At 43.3% G+C, this 17,507-nt stretch overlaps 1 long non-coding RNA gene across 1 annotated transcript in view; it reads left to right on the top strand.

The window, feature by feature from the left end:
• Positions 1-17,507, top strand: part of LOC144722280 (uncharacterized) — a 34,894-nt gene that overhangs the window by 4,172 nt on the left and 13,215 nt on the right. The window contains exon 3 of the long non-coding RNA XR_013586024.1: positions 72-119. This is a non-coding gene — a long non-coding RNA (uncharacterized LOC144722280). The remainder of the gene's footprint in view (positions 1-71; positions 120-17,507) is intronic.

Raw genomic sequence — 17,507 nt, 5'->3', positions numbered from 1 at the left:
AATATTTCGTAAGATGTAACACATGTAACATGAATAAACCACATGCAACTCCATTTCTAATGTCTTTGCAGGAGAATCTGGATATAAGCACACATACCCATCCCCCGCACAAGTGGAAGGTAAGCATGTGTTGCTTAAAACATAACTTTTTATATAAGGTGTGCTTATATCAAGCTTCCACTGATTTTCTTCTTCTGTAAAGCATGTGGGGAGTGATATCATGCAAACATATTCCAGACGATTAAAACATTGTGATAATGAGATGTTCAGCAAAAATGTTAAGATTGTGGAATTGCCACAATAACAAACAATTTTTTGTTAATATTTTTCACGTTTAATGCAGGGACATATTACAGAGCTTTACGTCTTCAGCAGAGGTTGAATGTGAAATAACGAGTACATGAGGCCCGGTCTTCGGTATTTTTTTTTGTTAAGCTTCAGGGTAGCTCCCACAGTAAATGTAACAAAAGAATGATGATAAAAATTCGATTGGAGTAGAAATACGGAGTGACCTGGCTCACCAACATGACAGAAGGGCCTCCACTGGAGAGACTTTCAGAGAGCCTTTCTAGGGGGTACTTGGCCTACTCTTCCACTCTGGCCAGACATCTTTGGAAGAGGTGAGAGTACCCACACCTTAACCCTCCACACGTGACCTACAAAATTACTGTGGTGTTAGTGATGCGTTACAATTGCAGTGCATTGAAATTTCACGTGGATTATATTTGCATTGCAATTGCACAAATAAATATATTGCAAATGATGCTTAATAATTTACAGTCTCAGGAAATCATTGTTTCAAGTCCTATAAAGCACAAGGAAATGATGTACCTTTGATCGCTAATGTCTTGGTCAGAACGATGTATGTAATGTATACAACCATGTGACCGAAACAGGAGGATTTCTCCACAAATCTGGATGTAGCCTTGATGATGCTGGTTGTAATTACCGGCAAAACGTCGTACTCGAATTGTAAATGTTGTGGGTTTACTGTCTAACACACTGGTGGGCTGAACTCGTAACGAATTGGCATGTTTTGTTTACGTGACGAACCTTACTAATTAGCAGTGTCGGGTGGTGGCGGGTTTAACGACACATTTATATTTACGCAATCTAACCCAAAAAAACTTCTATTATGGATAATATTGGTCACGAAAACGTACGTGTTCAACTAGCCATGTGTAGTTTTATCATTATAAACAAGGTACAGTAGTTTAAACAACCCATACTACTGATACAAATGCTGTTTCTGTGTTAATAGTCAAAACCCAGCAATGTGAAATTGCACATTTCAATATTAAGTGGCAATTTGAAATGTTAATTACCCCAGATTATCAAGTACCATGCCTGCATTAATATTTTAGCTTTGAACTACTCACAGTGACCTAGGCGGATGTCATCTGTTAAAAATGCAGCTTACAAATGATGAAATTAATTTCCTCTATGCAAGTGTAGTGGAATAACGCTCGCGTGCATTTACGAGCTGTGTGCACGCACGTGCGAGTTGCAGACAGTGAGGTCGCATCGGGACGAAACAGGTGCGGCGAGAGGGAGCAACGGAAAGGAGACGGTCAAGTAAGATGCATGGCGGTGATTGGCTGGCTGCAAATGCAGGCGGCCAATTAGGATGCATAGCGGTGATTGGCTGGCTGCAAATGCAGGCGGCACGGAACAGGCGCCAGGTTGGCGGGAGTTTGAGGTGATAGCGGCGGAAGTCATGGGGACGTCGCCAGCTTCATTAACGAGGAGAGAATGAGGAGGGGGATAAATACGGGAGCGTGAGAGAGAGGGAGTTGAGTTGGTCGGAGTAAGGAGGAAAGACGAGAGAAGTCCAAGGCCCCTCTCGCCCTGTCCAGCGGTGATGGCTTAACCCCCACTGGAGTCAAGAGCGAGGTTGGAGATAGCCCTCGGCAAGGTAAGGTAGAAATTAAACGGTAAAAAAAACAAGACTACCTTTACCTTACCTTTTACCTTACCACAATACAATCGCTCTACCCTACCTTTTACCCTTTAGCAGGTAAGGTAAAAGGTAAAAGGTAAAAAGCAACGAGCCTACATTTACCCTAACTTTTACCCTTACCCCATACAAATTACCCGATTACAGGGAAATTACTGGGGTACAACACATGAAAAAGGTTTATAACGATAACTGCTAGGTAGAGCGCTTTATTCATATAGAATACTCTCTAATTGGGTGTTGAGGCTGTCGACGACACCGTCCTCCATAACCTCCTAGTTCCAGTCGTCTTGGTCGATGGCGATCTCATCAACAACCTGATCAAGTTCGTCATTGCCATCGTCCTCAGACGAACAACAGGCAATAAGATCCTGCGCCGCTCCGGCCCAGTTAGACGGAACCTTCAGGCAGCCGACGCCGACGTCCCGACCTCGCTGCCTGGGGCGAGCACGTTGTGCTTCTTGAGGTGGGCTTTCCACCCCGACGCGTTCGTGTGGGTGTATAAACTACTTGCGGCAGTGCACGCTGTACATTGGGATCACCCTCCATCCAATCGTGCGTGTGCTCCCACGGGAACGCATGCCGCTGCCTCTTTCGATTGCTGTTCGCAGCAACCCCAAAAATGTCGTTGCTGGCATCCTCGACCTCGTCCTCTAGTACCTCTACCTCAAGAACGTGGACCGTCTCCATCTGGTCCGACATCAATTATCGCAATTTAAAATTGAGGCCACGGACTGCGCCACTGAGCTTTTAGCGGTAAACAAGGCACAGTATTTACCGGGTAATTATTCGTGCTACCTTTACCCTACCGGGCAATTCTTCTGAGCTACCTTTACCCTGCCCTTTACCTTACCCCTTGGCATGTCGAAACCTTTACCCTTTTACCCGGTAAGAAAGGTAATTTACCTTACCTTGCCGAGGCCTAGTTGGAGAGACGAGGGTAGAACAGGCTTGCAGTAGACAAGCTAGCGGAATCCTGAGTGTAAGAAGCTAGCAGAGAGTATAGCTAGCAGTGGAGCAGTTAGCAGAGCGTATAGTGGAAGGCTAGCAGTAGAGAAGCTAGCAGAGCATATAGCGGAAGGCTAGCAGTGTAGAGGCTAGCCGTGGAGAGGCTAGCAGTGTGTACAGTGGGAAGCTACCAGAGTGTGTAGTGGTAGGCCAGCAGTGGAGAGAGCGAAGCGAGCGAAGCGTGGCAGGCAGGCAGGCTAGCAGTAGAGAGGCTAGGAAAGAGAGCAGGCAAGCAGTGGCGAGGCTAGGAGAGTGAGATAACAGGCTAGCATTGGAGAGGCCAGCAGAGTGTACGGTAACAGGCTAGCAGTGAAGAGGCTGAGAGAGAGCGAAATGAGCGAAGTGGGCGAGCAGAGCAAGCGGGAGAGTTGCGACGGAGTCACGGGGTGTTGAACGCGAGGAGTTCTGTTCAATAAAAAGTGACACAGGAGAAAAATAAGTTGTCTGCGTGAAATAAAAACACTCCACATGCATAATTTAAATCTTGACTTAAAGCTTTTTTATAATTTTGTATTTGATCTATCTACGTGGCTTTACCGAAAGACCCAAAGAAAATGCATAATTGAATGATAATACGTCAATCATCATGTTAAGCTAGTACATTTTACAGAGACCAAAGCCTTATCTCTGCAACTACGCTCGTGTCTCAAGACAAAGAGCTGTTATAAATGCAGCACTCGTCTCTGGACACAGATGTATCGTGTTACGGCATGACTTTAATTTACCAATTACTGTAGCTCTACGCTTGCAATACAACACTCAAAATGAAAACGGAAATTAATTTGTTTTAAAACCACGTAACAATGATACTGAAACTAAACTTTTTTCATTTTACAATTTAAGGCCCACGAAGCTAATATAGCGCGTTTGCAGTAGTGACCTGGTACACAAATGAGAGCCCAAACGAAGTGGCTTATGTGGAAATGAATAACAGCCAAATATTCCAGATGCATGTTTCTAAATATGGAGGGAAAAACCGAAAGACCTGGAGACAAATCCATGCAACCATGGGAAAAACATGTAAACTCCAAATGTACAAGCGTCTGGGTTGGGATCGAACCCACAAATTCCTGGAATACCGTGGCACCTGATATGTTTGAATTTAAAGCCCACTAGCGGTAAGTACCCGGCGTTGCCCGGGCGAAAAAGACAGACACACACATCGACCGACACACACAGACATTGACCCACACACACAAAGACATCGACTTACACACACATACGTAGACTATCACACACACATCGACCTAAGCACATATTTACGAAGACACACACATAGGCTTACACACACATATGGACTCACATACACATACACATCGATGTACACACACACAGATCGACTGACACACAACAACAACAACCGCCATTCGCCACTAAGTGGCGGTGACGTCACCACGACGCTTGTGCCAGGCCATGTGCACCTTGAGGCCACGTGTCGAACGCCCGCTGGCAGGAGGTCACGGGGCAGACCCATGTGCCACGGGTCGACTGACCGAGATGACCGAGATGACTGGCTGATGCACCACCTGTGCCCCCTACTGTACCAACTTGCTGTGCTTTAGCCACCCGGCGCTCCGCTCGTTGTTGTGAGCGTCGCTCCTCCGCCCTCCGTTGTTGTTGGAGGGCGACTGCCTCCAACTGCCCAGTAGCGTCCTTCACGAGCCTCCTCCATTGAGGCCGATCTTGACACCGCTGGTACCAGTCATCGGCAAGTCCACTCAGCTCCACGTCCTCCTGTACCACATCACTCCATCTCTTCTCTAGCCCATGCTGCGCCCGTTTAGCCCCCTCAATCCGGCCGAACAAAAGCTGTTTAGGCATGCGGTGGCTGGGCATGCGGGCTACATGACCCAGCCAATGCAGCCTTGCCTGCCGGAGGAGCTCACTGATGGGACTTTGCCCAGATCTTTTAAGGACTTGTGAGCTCCTCACACAATCCAGCCTGGTTAAACCCAGGATGGATTGTAGGCAGGCCAGCCTAAATGTTTCCAACGGCGAAGATGCTCCACTAGGGGGGTCCACGTTTCGCAAGCGTAGAGAAGGGAGGGAATGACCGTGGCCGAGAAGGCCTGAAGCTTCGTGTGGAGCGACAGACTGACACACAGACACACACACACACACAGTGACTTACACACTGACATGGAGCCATCCACACACATCGACTAACACACACACACATCGACTAATACACACAAAGCGACTGAGACACACACAGATATCGACCGACACACACACATACGTAGACTCTCACACACACATCGACCTAAGCACACATATGGACTTACACACACACATATCAACTAAGAGACACACACATGGACTTACACACACACGGACCCACGGACACACATCGACTTATACACACACACATGGACTCACGCACATACATAAACTCACACACACATTGGCCTACATACACATATGGACACACAGACATGGACTTTAGATACACACACATGAAGTTTCACACGCAAATATCGACTCACACACACACACACATTGACTTACACACACACACATGGACTAACACACACACATATGGAGTCACACACACATCGACTGGCACACATAGACACACACACAGTGACTTACACTCACATGGAGCCATGCACACACATCGACTAACACACACACAGCGACTGACACACACATGGACTGACACGCACACATCTGGCATTGCCCAGGCAAAAAAATACACAGACACACATGGACTTACACACACACATGGACTTAAACGCACACACATATGGACTCAAACACACACACATCGACTGACACACACACATCAACTGACACAGCAATCCCCGATGATGCCACAGCAAGAGCAATTTTCTCTCTCTGGCGAGCGTTAGCGAGTAGCAGTTCGAAAAGAAAGGTCTTCCCAGTACTGCCAGGTGAATCAAGGGAAAAAAGACTCCATTTGTAGTCTCAATGTGTTTCAATATTTTCGTGTAGGCTTCAATTTGTGCATGCATGAGCTTTGGTTAATTTGCCTAAATAAGTATACGAAGCTGTCAAGCATAATAGCATATTTAACGTAGGATCTCTTGAGCAAGGGCATGCAGGTTGTCCGTGTAGGGCGTTGGTAGTCCCATAGACATGAGGTATTTAGCACCAATGGAGTGCAGTTTGTCCTGAAGGAGGATGAGGGCCTGTTTGAAAATGACATCAGACAATTTGACGTCGAGGTTTGTATTTTGTCATTGAGCTCCGTGGAGGATGTCCTCACTCATGCCCTCTTTGTATTTTTGGCAGAGTCGCATGGGGTTATATGGGCTGCGAACTTGAAGATGTATGCAGATTGTTTGCTTTAGAAATGATGAATGCATTCTCACTGGTTCGTGTTCATTTTCATTCAGCTAAGGGAAAATGGGTCTATACATGTCTTTTGGTGAACGTTGACTAAGCAGTGGTGAGCGTTTGAGTGTGCAGTGAGTAGCAGCTAATGCCTCAATAGTGTGAAGATTGTTTGTGAGCATCATCAGCCATCCTCTTTGGGTCTTTCGGTAAAGCCACGTAGATAGAAAAATAATCAAAATGAAGGACCCCTGACAAGGCGATCCAGTGCTCCTGCCACCCATCTCATTGCATGCACACGAACTGATCCGATCGCTCCATCTCCAGGGCGCTTATATTCTTGGACACTTTATCTGATTTGGCTGCAGTACTGCCACCGGTCTGCTTCCATCGGCTATCATTCCGTTTAGCAATGTCGCTTGCCCAATCTGCACTTACTTTTCCAACTGAAAAAACATATATCAATTGGTAGTAATTACAATTATAGCTAAATATTTTAATACTCGTACACATATTCGTGTGTCCTTCGCTAATTTGAAGTGGATTACAAAACAGTCAATTATTACACGCAATAAGAATTACAGCAGCATTTCTGATAGCCTGCACGCTGGTGATGGGTGATGTTAGACCCAACCGAATGTCACGAGATGGAGAAATGCCGCTGGCAATGACCACCCCTTCTCTGCGATTGTAAACCTTGTAATTTGCTTAGAAAAGCATAGCGTGTTTAAAGAACGGGATAAAAAAAAAACACCTGACTCAATTGCTCCTTCATTTTACTGCCTTAGGCTAGCATTGGCCCATTTGAAAGTGGCACATTTTTACTTGAAAGCGACTGCTTTTCAACATGTACAAATCGTTCAGCTGTTGTGCATTATGCAAAAAATCAAAATAACAACTCCCAAAGAAATGCATTGTTGTCCTCTTACCATAGATCACCATAAAAACATATTTGAGCAAATGTAAATGACTGACAGGCTGGAGTTAGACTTCTTCTTAGGTTTTTTCGGTAAAGTCACGTAGAAAGTAAAATAAAATAAAAACAAAAATCACGACGTTTCGGAGGCAACACAAGTCTCCGTCATCAGGTGGGACCGTCACAACCAGATTAGCACTTGATACAGCTAATCTGGCTGTGACGGTCCCACCTGATGACGGAGACTTGTGTTGCCTCCGAAACGTCGTGATTTTTGTTTTTATTTTATTTTACTTTCTACGTGACTTTACCGAAAAAACCTAAGAAGATGATTCCTTGCAGTCACGAAAGCTTCAAATCTGGAGTTAGACTGTGGACCAGTTTTGCGGCTATCCCTGTCTCATTGATGCCTGTCAGTAGGTGACATTTGCTGAAATTTGTTTGTTTGTTATAAATGCAGTTCTTCAGAACCACAATGCAGTTCTTCATAAACTGTTGATCTTTTTTTTTCATAATGCACAAAGGCTCCGTGCTTTTTTGCACGTTTCGGTGTGTTGTTTGAAACTTATGGTTTTCTGGTCTGTTTGGAACGTATGTTTTTCTGGCCTGCACTATTGCCCGAGTGTGATGATGGGGTTTCTTGTGGTTTATACATTTTTATTGATGCTTTTTAATGGTGGTGGAGGTCTGTTGGTGGTCTTTTTGTGATGACAATGTTTATTGGAACAAACATAACATGTGACATGCCCTGAAGATGCGCCAATGAATTCGCACGGTTTTACCCTTTTGACACCATTAAATGTGGATACAAAAATGCAATAGATTTAGACATTCCCTCTATATTTGCTGTATGCAAACACGTTTCTGCTTTTTTATTTAATGCCCTGTGATCTGGAAAAATACTGGAGCTGAAGTGTTGATCTCACAAGTGGATTTTAATTATACATACAGAGAAGTGAATGCAATATTAATTGCATTTGTATGAGACTTAATGATAAGGGCATGCAATCCATATGCATGTCGCCGCAGCCTCATATGAATAAAGCTGTTAAAATCTAAACTATGCAGGAGCTTAAGAGATGACGTAATATTGTCTTATATAAAACTAACAAGTAATGACTTGTACCGAAAAAAAAATATGTACCGTGAATCAAAAAATATAGAAATCCTCGCAAATGATAACCCTTGGTGTGATGATGAAGTGGTTAGCGTGCTGCGTTATGAATCGGGCAGGCTGTGTTTTGATTCCCGGCCACGGCTAACGTCAGTGACGAGTGAACGTTACATGTGCGCGATGCCTTCTTCAACCCGCAAAAAGCAATGTATTGAAGTATGTTAGAAACAAACCCTCATGACTGACATGGTATAGGGTGGCCCTCTCCCTTTCCCCGTACCTCCGATTAGCACGGTTGGCTACGTACGCTGCGAAAGAAGTTCAACATACATACATAGCAGTGGATTAAAAATCATTGTTTACGATTCCTCATAAACAACGATTACTCATTCACAATGCTTCAGTTGTCACACACTTCAAATAGGGAGCATGCAGCATCCACATCAGAATGTTTGACTCCAATCAGTTTAACGGTGTGTGCTTTATTGATGAAATCCAAAAATAAATTCAACACAAATAAAAGCTATGAAATAATTTTAATATGAAGCACATCACTGAACTTTATGGATCATGCAAAAAAACATGCCCTTAGAAATTATTCAAATTATTGATCCTGTATAACACACATCTACGATTCCTTTATTTTTCAATATAACTCAATAGACAATGCGTGAGCCTTGTCAGTGGCTGGCCCAAGATGCATCTTGCCCTGACTTTGCTCAGCTCACAAGCTTTTAGTTGAAAGGTTATGCTCCTGGGAGACAAGATTCGTCATCGTCATCATCAGCCATGATTAATCCACTGCTGGATAAAGGTCTCCCAAAGCCATCGCCAACTGTTATGAGCCTGTGATGTAAGGCAAAACTGGTGTTATTAAATTTGTAAAGAAGCTCCTTCGCAGGTTCCATTTTCTAGATATATTTTACAGGACCCTATTTACAAGGCGAGAGTACGAATAGCACGTTCACAAAGCCATGCCTCTCTGCAGCCCCGGTGGTTCCCACTAGATGAATCTCGAACAGTCCGTCTTGATGGTTTCCACCATATAGATCTCAGACAGTCTTTCTTGATGATTTCCACCATGGAGATCTCGGACAGCCTTTCTTGATGGTTTCCTCCATGGAGATCTCGGACAGTTGGCCCGATGGTTTCCACGATTTCGATCTCCAGCAAGTCAACCCTGATGTCGTCCACCTGCAGTCGTCCTTCAGTCCCCTTATATACCCGCCCGGCCATGCCCCGTGACTTTCCAGCACTTTCCTCCCGGTAGATTCTTCCAGCAGACTTCTTCTACTTCCCTTCTCGAACCTTCCCTGCACGTGTTTCCACCCATCTCCACTGACCCCACTATCACCCCTTGCCATGTACAGTCCCCTACAAATGTATATGTGGTGCTTTGATGACCGTGAGGACAAAGGTGGCATATAAAAAGAGCAATGAATAAAACATATACCAAATAAAGATATTGTATAGCTACATATAAAGGTGTTTTAAATAAATAATCCTGCAATATTGTTTAATTAATTGTGCTAATGAACATATTCACCTGGAACGCGTCCGATCCTGCCAGACCTCCGAAGCTAAGCAGGTCTGAGCCTGGATGATCACTGTGTGCAAAAGACACAAGCAATACGCGTTGTGGGCAGTAGAGGGCAGTGCGGAAGAATTGTACTTCACTCCTCCCAACGCTCACGAACCTCCACTGACCGGTGTGGTGAAGTATGGTCAAACATCCTCTCGTGACCCGCACAGGGTTGAGGAGCCCTCAGCCAGCGGTGAGTTACCTAACAGGCTGTACGTGTAGGGGACAACTTGAAAGGACTCTCGTAACATTGCGAGGCTCAACCATTCCACATGCAGTCCTCGTGTGCAAGTTGAAGTAGGTCACACATCCCGGAGAGTGTGGAGTGAGCGATGGAAAGAGTGTGAATGAATCATTTAAATCACCCAGAGAGGGGGGAAATTGCTTAAATTATTGAATTTCCCGAAGGAAGCAAGGGCACATTCTGCCATGAAGGGTTTCAGATGCATTTTCAACGCGCCCCATTTTAAGTTAGATTAATTCCCCTTGCAAGTGTTGAACACATAAGTAAACTCTTTGGCTAAGAAGGTTGTATTATTCTGGCCAATAGATGAGTGCAATCTTCAACATGCAGCTTCTTAGGTAATTTATTACCACGTGCAAACTATTCATCGTCAATTGCCCAACTCTCATTTTTTCAGCAGGAAAAATAGTCGTTTGATATCGAATGTGCATATTCACATATATAATCCAGGATTTTATGTTGACATAATTTAAACTGACTTTAGCCAGGCATTGCCCTATACGCTACCACTCCACCCCCATGCAATATGCGTGGGCATATACGGTAATTAAATTATGTTAATAAAATAATATACGCAGTAATAAATCCAAACAGGATACAGAGATGCATTTTTTTCATTAAATAAAAGCCACGAAGATATGAAAATCACGTTGAGAAGGAAAATGTCAGTTTAGTCAATATTTAAATCGGTTCAGTTTCATTTATTTGGTATAGCCCTGTAAGCCAATCGGCTCTTGACTCGGGTGCAACCGCAACAAACAAAAACATGAACAAGAAACATCTTAAAGTGACAACGCGCAAACAGAAAAATCCAGGACAAAACAGTAAAGCCTTCCAGAAAAAGCACCGCATATCAATGCTGTGTGCAAAAATCCAGTGGGATGCAAGTCAAATAATAACAACCATAAGACAATTTAGATTAAAGTTATCAGTCTAACTCTGTACTACAACAAACAAATATGGCTAAACCAAAACGTTTTCGAATCACCAAGATAAAGCTACAAAAGCAATGTAACAGTGATCATAGGAACTGTGATTGGAATTTTACAATAAACGATATACGGTGACACAAGGGAACGGAGAGATGTGGTGTTCAACCTGTACTCGAGCTCTTTAGCATTTACATTGCGCAACTGATGGTAACTCGAAGACGTAGGGTACGTTTGGCTAAACACTCAACGGGACGAGAGGCTGCTGTAAGCCCCAGAACGCATAATGACACGGACGAGAGTCATTGAGACAGACTCATCAGATAGACGCAGCCTCTCCCACATGGCCATCCGTTTTATTCGGAAGCCACTGGAGCTATGCACTTTCAAATCCCAATTGAAAACGTATTTCTTTAGAACTGTTTGTCTTGTATTAAGTTTGTTGTCATTTTCCCGCACCTCCGATTACGCTTGGCTACGTACGGTGCGAAAGAAGTTCAACGTACATATTACATGTAGGCATTTACTTACCCACCGTTCACCAGTAGGCTTAACATGCGCATTGGAGGAGAGTAATAATATTTAAGTCTCTTGATCTTAATGTCATTGCCAGGGTGATAAGTGATGTTTTTGAATACAATTTTAGTTCCACTTGAACTCGCACTGGTTTATTATTAAAACTCAACACAGATGCAGGTGACGTCAACCTGCGTACCTTATTCCTGTAAATGACGTGTCCTCCGCAAAGTAGCGGGTAGAGAGTACACACGGCACAAGTTGTTCTTAGGTATTTAACATTATGAATAAAACAGCATCTCGGGCCTGATTAATTGGTGCAATGGTTCACATGGCAATGTCCTGATGCGATACGCCTATAAATCATAACACACTGAGAGTGGTTTGTCTCCGCCGTATCTAGCTGTAATTAGCATACAAAGTACCTTGGGAATGCTGGTCCAACATGCTTCTGTGTTGTCGTCAACGCAAAGGCTAATGACTGCCCACACGCTTTTGACAAGGGTGACAATGTGAGACGCCATTCCAGCCTTTGCACAGATCATTTAAATCACGTCGCTATTCCCTTCGCGCAATCTGTTTAATTTATACAAAAATGAATGCACTGTGCCATTTTTTCCTATTCAATACCAACGCTGCATTATCATTTGGCAAAGAATGGCAATACATAAAAAAAGAAACAGGCTGAGAAAGCAAATTAAAGAGTACCTGTGTGGTATGGACCAATCAAATTATGCCGGAGTACTCAATACCTCTGGGACGTGGCACTTAATCTGGATGGCGGACAAACAGATGAGTGACCCGCACACGATGTTTCCATGGTGAATCTACTCCATCTCAGTACGGGTAAAAGTGCAGCCCTGCAATTACTTGCTCACATCACCGCTGGTGGAAGGTCCTCCACTAGAGGCAGCTATATATACAGAGCATTACGCCAACTGTTCTACGCTGACCATATCTATATCAGATCAGGTAGGAGTATCCATTCTTTACCCCACCACATGCAACCTGCCGATAAAAATGAACTCTGGTGAAACCCGTTGATTCCTGCTGGGTGAACAGGGGCAAGGGGAGGGGGGATTGAACGCACCTGCACCATTGATTCAACTGAAACCCGGAGATCGAACTGGTCGCTGCTGAAGCCCAGCGTGCTCACCCTTAGCACCGCGGCAGCATCTCCCCATCTCGGCGTGTTTTGTCTTGTTGTAAATGAGCACACACACTGCGGGGAATAAAAAAAACCGATGAATATATATCTCGTTTAGAAATGGAATGAACATTTTAAAGAACCATTGAATCACTTGAGAGGCTGGCCCCAAATTAGGTGGTGTGCTTTTGTGGTGTGTATGATCCCATCGGAGAATAAAAAGGTTCCCTCCTGCACTCAGGCTGCGCCGTGATTGTGCCATGCTGACAGTGGCTATGATTCGCCCCCCGCTCCCCGAAAAAATGAATCGCACTCAGCATCTAATTTTTCTCAAACACCTCTGCGGAAATAAACGGAATCTGTAATAGTTGCGATATTAAAGGCAAACGAGTTAAGGAATTTGATTGTCTTAACAGCTCATCATGATATGTATTTATTTTTATACCTCTAAATACGTGTTTTTTTATTGTGTTAATCCTCAAATATATATTTTATTTATGCAGCGATGCTGCACGAAGGCTCCCGCGGGGAGAGGTGAGACTGCATGTGCCATGTGCTCTCCTCGCCAAACCGTACTCACCAGAATCACAAAGTACGGTCAAACAACCGGCATAATTGCCCCACGCGAAACATGCCCCCCCCCCCAGTCTCAAGTTGCTTGGATCCATGAGCCTTGGGAAGGTGAACGAGTAGGGAGGTACTGGGTATCGCAGGGTACAATGAGGATGGCTTCTAAACTTGACCATTGCCAGATACAACACATACATTTGAAAATTCAAAGCCTGTCAACTGGAGATATCACTCTGGACAAACAAATTGGAACACATGTTTATGCTCAATATAGATCACAAACGTTGCTACTCATAAAGAAAATAGAAAAAAAGCATGGAGAGTTGCATGCTGGAGAATATACTGAGAGACAGAGAAATGTATGGATCAGAGAACAAATGCATGTGCGAGACACACATAGAGACGTCATGTTGACTGTTAAAGAGAAAGTGGCCATGTCCAAGGATGCACGGCCAGTCGATGGCGATGGCTAATGGACGAGACTGGTGATGGAATTGCAGCTAAATGGGTGCAAAAATAGAAATGAAAACGCTTGAGAGAACGGCCACTGCGGGGAGAGAGTGATGAATTTGGCTCATTGCACGGGAGCGAGACGAATAGTGGCATCACAGGTCCAGGTGGGGTGGTGACGGCAAGGGGAGACATTCAATTCAAGAATTGATTGACCATGGCTGGTGATGATACTGAATTTTGAGTCTATGTTGCTCAAACTTTGAGTAGTTATCAAGGTTAGAATAATTGGGCTTGTTTAAAATGTAAATCGCTTGTAGAGTAACGTAGATAAAAATGTAAAATTAAAAAAAGTAAAATTAAAAATAAATAAAAATCACGACGTTTCGGAGGCAACACAAGCTTCCGTCTTCAGGTGGAACCGTCACAGCACGATTGCTGTATCAAGTAAAGAGAAATTCCAAGAAAACCGTCCTTGTATATATACTGGTTGAGGGTGGGAGGAGCCAAGGCAGGCCCCTGGATATTATTATTATTATTGTGAAGTTGGTGCGGCTAAAGCCGCTGCTAGGAATGAGCCTTTGTTGTGTAGACTGGTTGAACTGGGAGGTTCCAAGAGTTGTTAAGGTGTGGCTGATGTAAAGGTGCGGCTGCTGTAAATGGGACTGAGCCTTTGTTATCTAGAGGTGGTGCGGCTGAAACCGCTGCTAGGAATGAGCCTTTGTTGTGTAGATGAAACAGCACTTTGCTACGTTGCTGGGATTAATTTTAGATTTGCCAAATATGTGTGGTAAAACTTAAAGCAGGAAACCAGTGTGTGAAAAAAGAAGAAGAAACTATACGGTAACTGAAGAATAGTGCCTTTCAAATAAGATGGTTCAAATATGTGTAGTTAAATCTTTTTTGCATGGTTAATAACATTTTTCCAATGATTACTAAGTTTGTACCCATCATCACGGTTGAAATTATGTCTGTGTTTGTATATTTGGATGGCTTCGTGTACAAACCTTTGATGGTAGCCAGGAGGTTTGCAGAGTACCTTGGTCTCGGAAAAGACAATGTCATGAGAACCCACAGCGTTGTAGCAATGATCGGCAATGGCGGAAGAATCAGTTTTGCCGTGTTTCAGATCTGACTTGTGCTCGCAGACACGATCAGAGATATGACGTTTCGTTTCTCTGATCGTGTCCGCGAGCACAAGTCAGATCTGAAACACGGCAAAACTGATTCTTCCATCGTTGCCGATCATTGCTACAATGCTGTGGGCTCTCATGAAATTGTCTTTTCCGAGACCAAGGTACTCTGCAAACCTCCTGGCTACCATCAAAGGTTTGTACACGAAGCCATCCAAATATACAAACACAGACATAATTTCAACCGTGATGATGGGTACAAACTTAATGATCATTGGAAAGATGTTATTAACGATGCAAAAAAGATTTAACTACGCATATTTGGACCATCTTATTTGACAGGCACTATTCTTCAGTTACCGTATAGTTTCTTCTTTTTTCACACACTGGTTTCCTGCTTTAAGTTTTACCACACATATTTGCCAATCTAGAATTAATCCCTGCAACGTAGCAAAGTGCTGTTTCATCTACATAACAAAGGCTCAGTCCCATTTACAGCAGCCGCACCTTTACATCAGCCGCACCTTAACAACTCTTGGAACCTCCCAGTTCAACCAGTCTACACAACAAAGGCTCATTCCTAGCAGCGGCTTTAGACGCACCAACTTCACAATAATAATAATATCCAGGGGCCTGCCTTGGCTCCTCCCACCCTCAACCAGTATATATACAAGGACGGTTTTCTTGGAATTTTTCTTACTTGATACAGCAATCGTGCTGTGACGGTTCCACCTGAAGACGGAAGCTTGTGTTGCCTCCGAAACGTCGTGATTTTTTTATTTTATTTTTATTTTACTTTTATTAATTTTAATTTATTTATTTTTGCCTACGTGACTTTACCGAAAAAACCCAAGAATATGAATCCTTGCAGTCACGAAAGCTTCAAATCTAGAATCGCTTGTAGAACTCACCCAGACGTGACAGAAAATAAGAACATAACATTTAATTTTTACATCGGTTTTATTACCTCTTCTGGAAAAGTCCAATTGTGTGCGCCACATATTTTCCACATTTTTGAAATATAATTTACAAGTACATTTATTAAGTAATGAAGCTAGAAATGTCATTGCCTCTGCTTCTGGCAGAATTTCAAAATACTCATGGCAGCATGTAACAAAAACACGTGGCTTACCAGGAAATGAACAACACCATCTGCTCCCCTGAGCCAATCTGCCAGACTGGGGTTTGTTGAGATTTGGATTCAGGTGTGACTAACATACAGCAATTGCATTGAGTATTCAACATGTTAGCCTAAAAACAAACAAGCGAGACATTCAACATGTTTATTTATGGTTGCAGTGAGTGGACTTTAGAAATTAGTAATGCTTCCTTAATTATTTGCACACAAGACACATCATAAATATCGTGAATAATAATGCTAATATACTGTACAGCCCTTTATCAACTATGGCTGCTTGAAGGGCTCCCGGTACTGTATCAGCCATGAGAGTTTGTTTGACCACCATGGTAGGCACCGCAGTTTGGTGAAGAGAGGGCCCAGGAATAGTTCAGATGTCACCCATCACTGATGTTAGCCACTGCCAGGAATCAAACTCAGATCTCTGGGTTCATAGTGTAGTGCGTGAACGTGCGCACTACCATTCCACTTCCCATATCCATTACACATCTAACAAAGTATTCTCATAAATATGGTGTTTCAGTATTGATCACATACATATTATCACATTAACGCTACTTGCATGCTAAAGTGTGAACAACACATTCACAAATCGGTTGCCTATGAATGAAAAAAACTAAACCCTTTTGTATCAGAATAGACATGCAAGCAAAAATTATGTTCGCAATGAATTATGACTCTCAGATTAGTTCACGTATTTATATGAAAGGACAGTGCATTATTTTTCATGGGCGACATACAATAACGGTGGCTAGTGCTGAACCTTGGCCCTGGTAAGCTGTCACACAACCTGGCGTTGGCTGATAGAGGGATACAGTCATATATCTGCCGATGCTGATACTGCCATAGCTATCATCCTCAATCAATCCATCAACCACAGCTTGCGAGCTGCCAGATTGGAGGTGAACATGACCTGACCTGCCTTACTGCTGGCTGTTTATTTATTTATTTGATTGCTCTAGGCTCTCCCATCATATTTGGGATGCACAATTTGGGATGCATTATGTGTAATTTCCAGCATGGTCTTGGTAATATATTAGAATGATAATTGCTTCCATCCGCACTAGTTAAATTTATTAGGCACCCTTAGGTTGTTTTAAATAATGAAAGTATGATATACAAGGATTTATGCGAATAATTAAGAAAAATATACCGTATAAATTTTACATTTCTTCCGAATAATAATTCCGAATGATTGTGGGTGCAAGTAAAATGTATGAGTGTGTTGTTTGCCCACTGGAAATATTCTGTTCCTTGCTTGACCTGAACCACATGCCGCTTCATGTTTTCAAGTCCATCAATTCATATATGTGCCCAATGAACAGCGTGCTACTTGTCTACATGCTGACTGAAGTATTCGCAGGCAGCTTATCTTTGTTCTTATTTGCAACATATAACTGCGACAGCAAGAAGGAAAGAACGTGCACTTAAAGAAAATATATATAGGCAATAGATAAAACCACCAAAATATACGTCCACATTTAATTTTGAAATACATCTCATTCA

Source organism: Lampetra planeri, chromosome 14 (assembly GCF_965212315.1).
Source record: "Lampetra planeri chromosome 14, kcLamPlan1.2.h2, whole genome shotgun sequence".
In the NCBI taxonomy this organism is placed as follows: Eukaryota; Metazoa; Chordata; class Hyperoartia; order Petromyzontiformes; family Petromyzontidae; genus Lampetra; species Lampetra planeri.
Note: the sequence above shows the minus strand (reverse complement) of the source record. Positions and strands in the feature narration are given on the sequence as shown.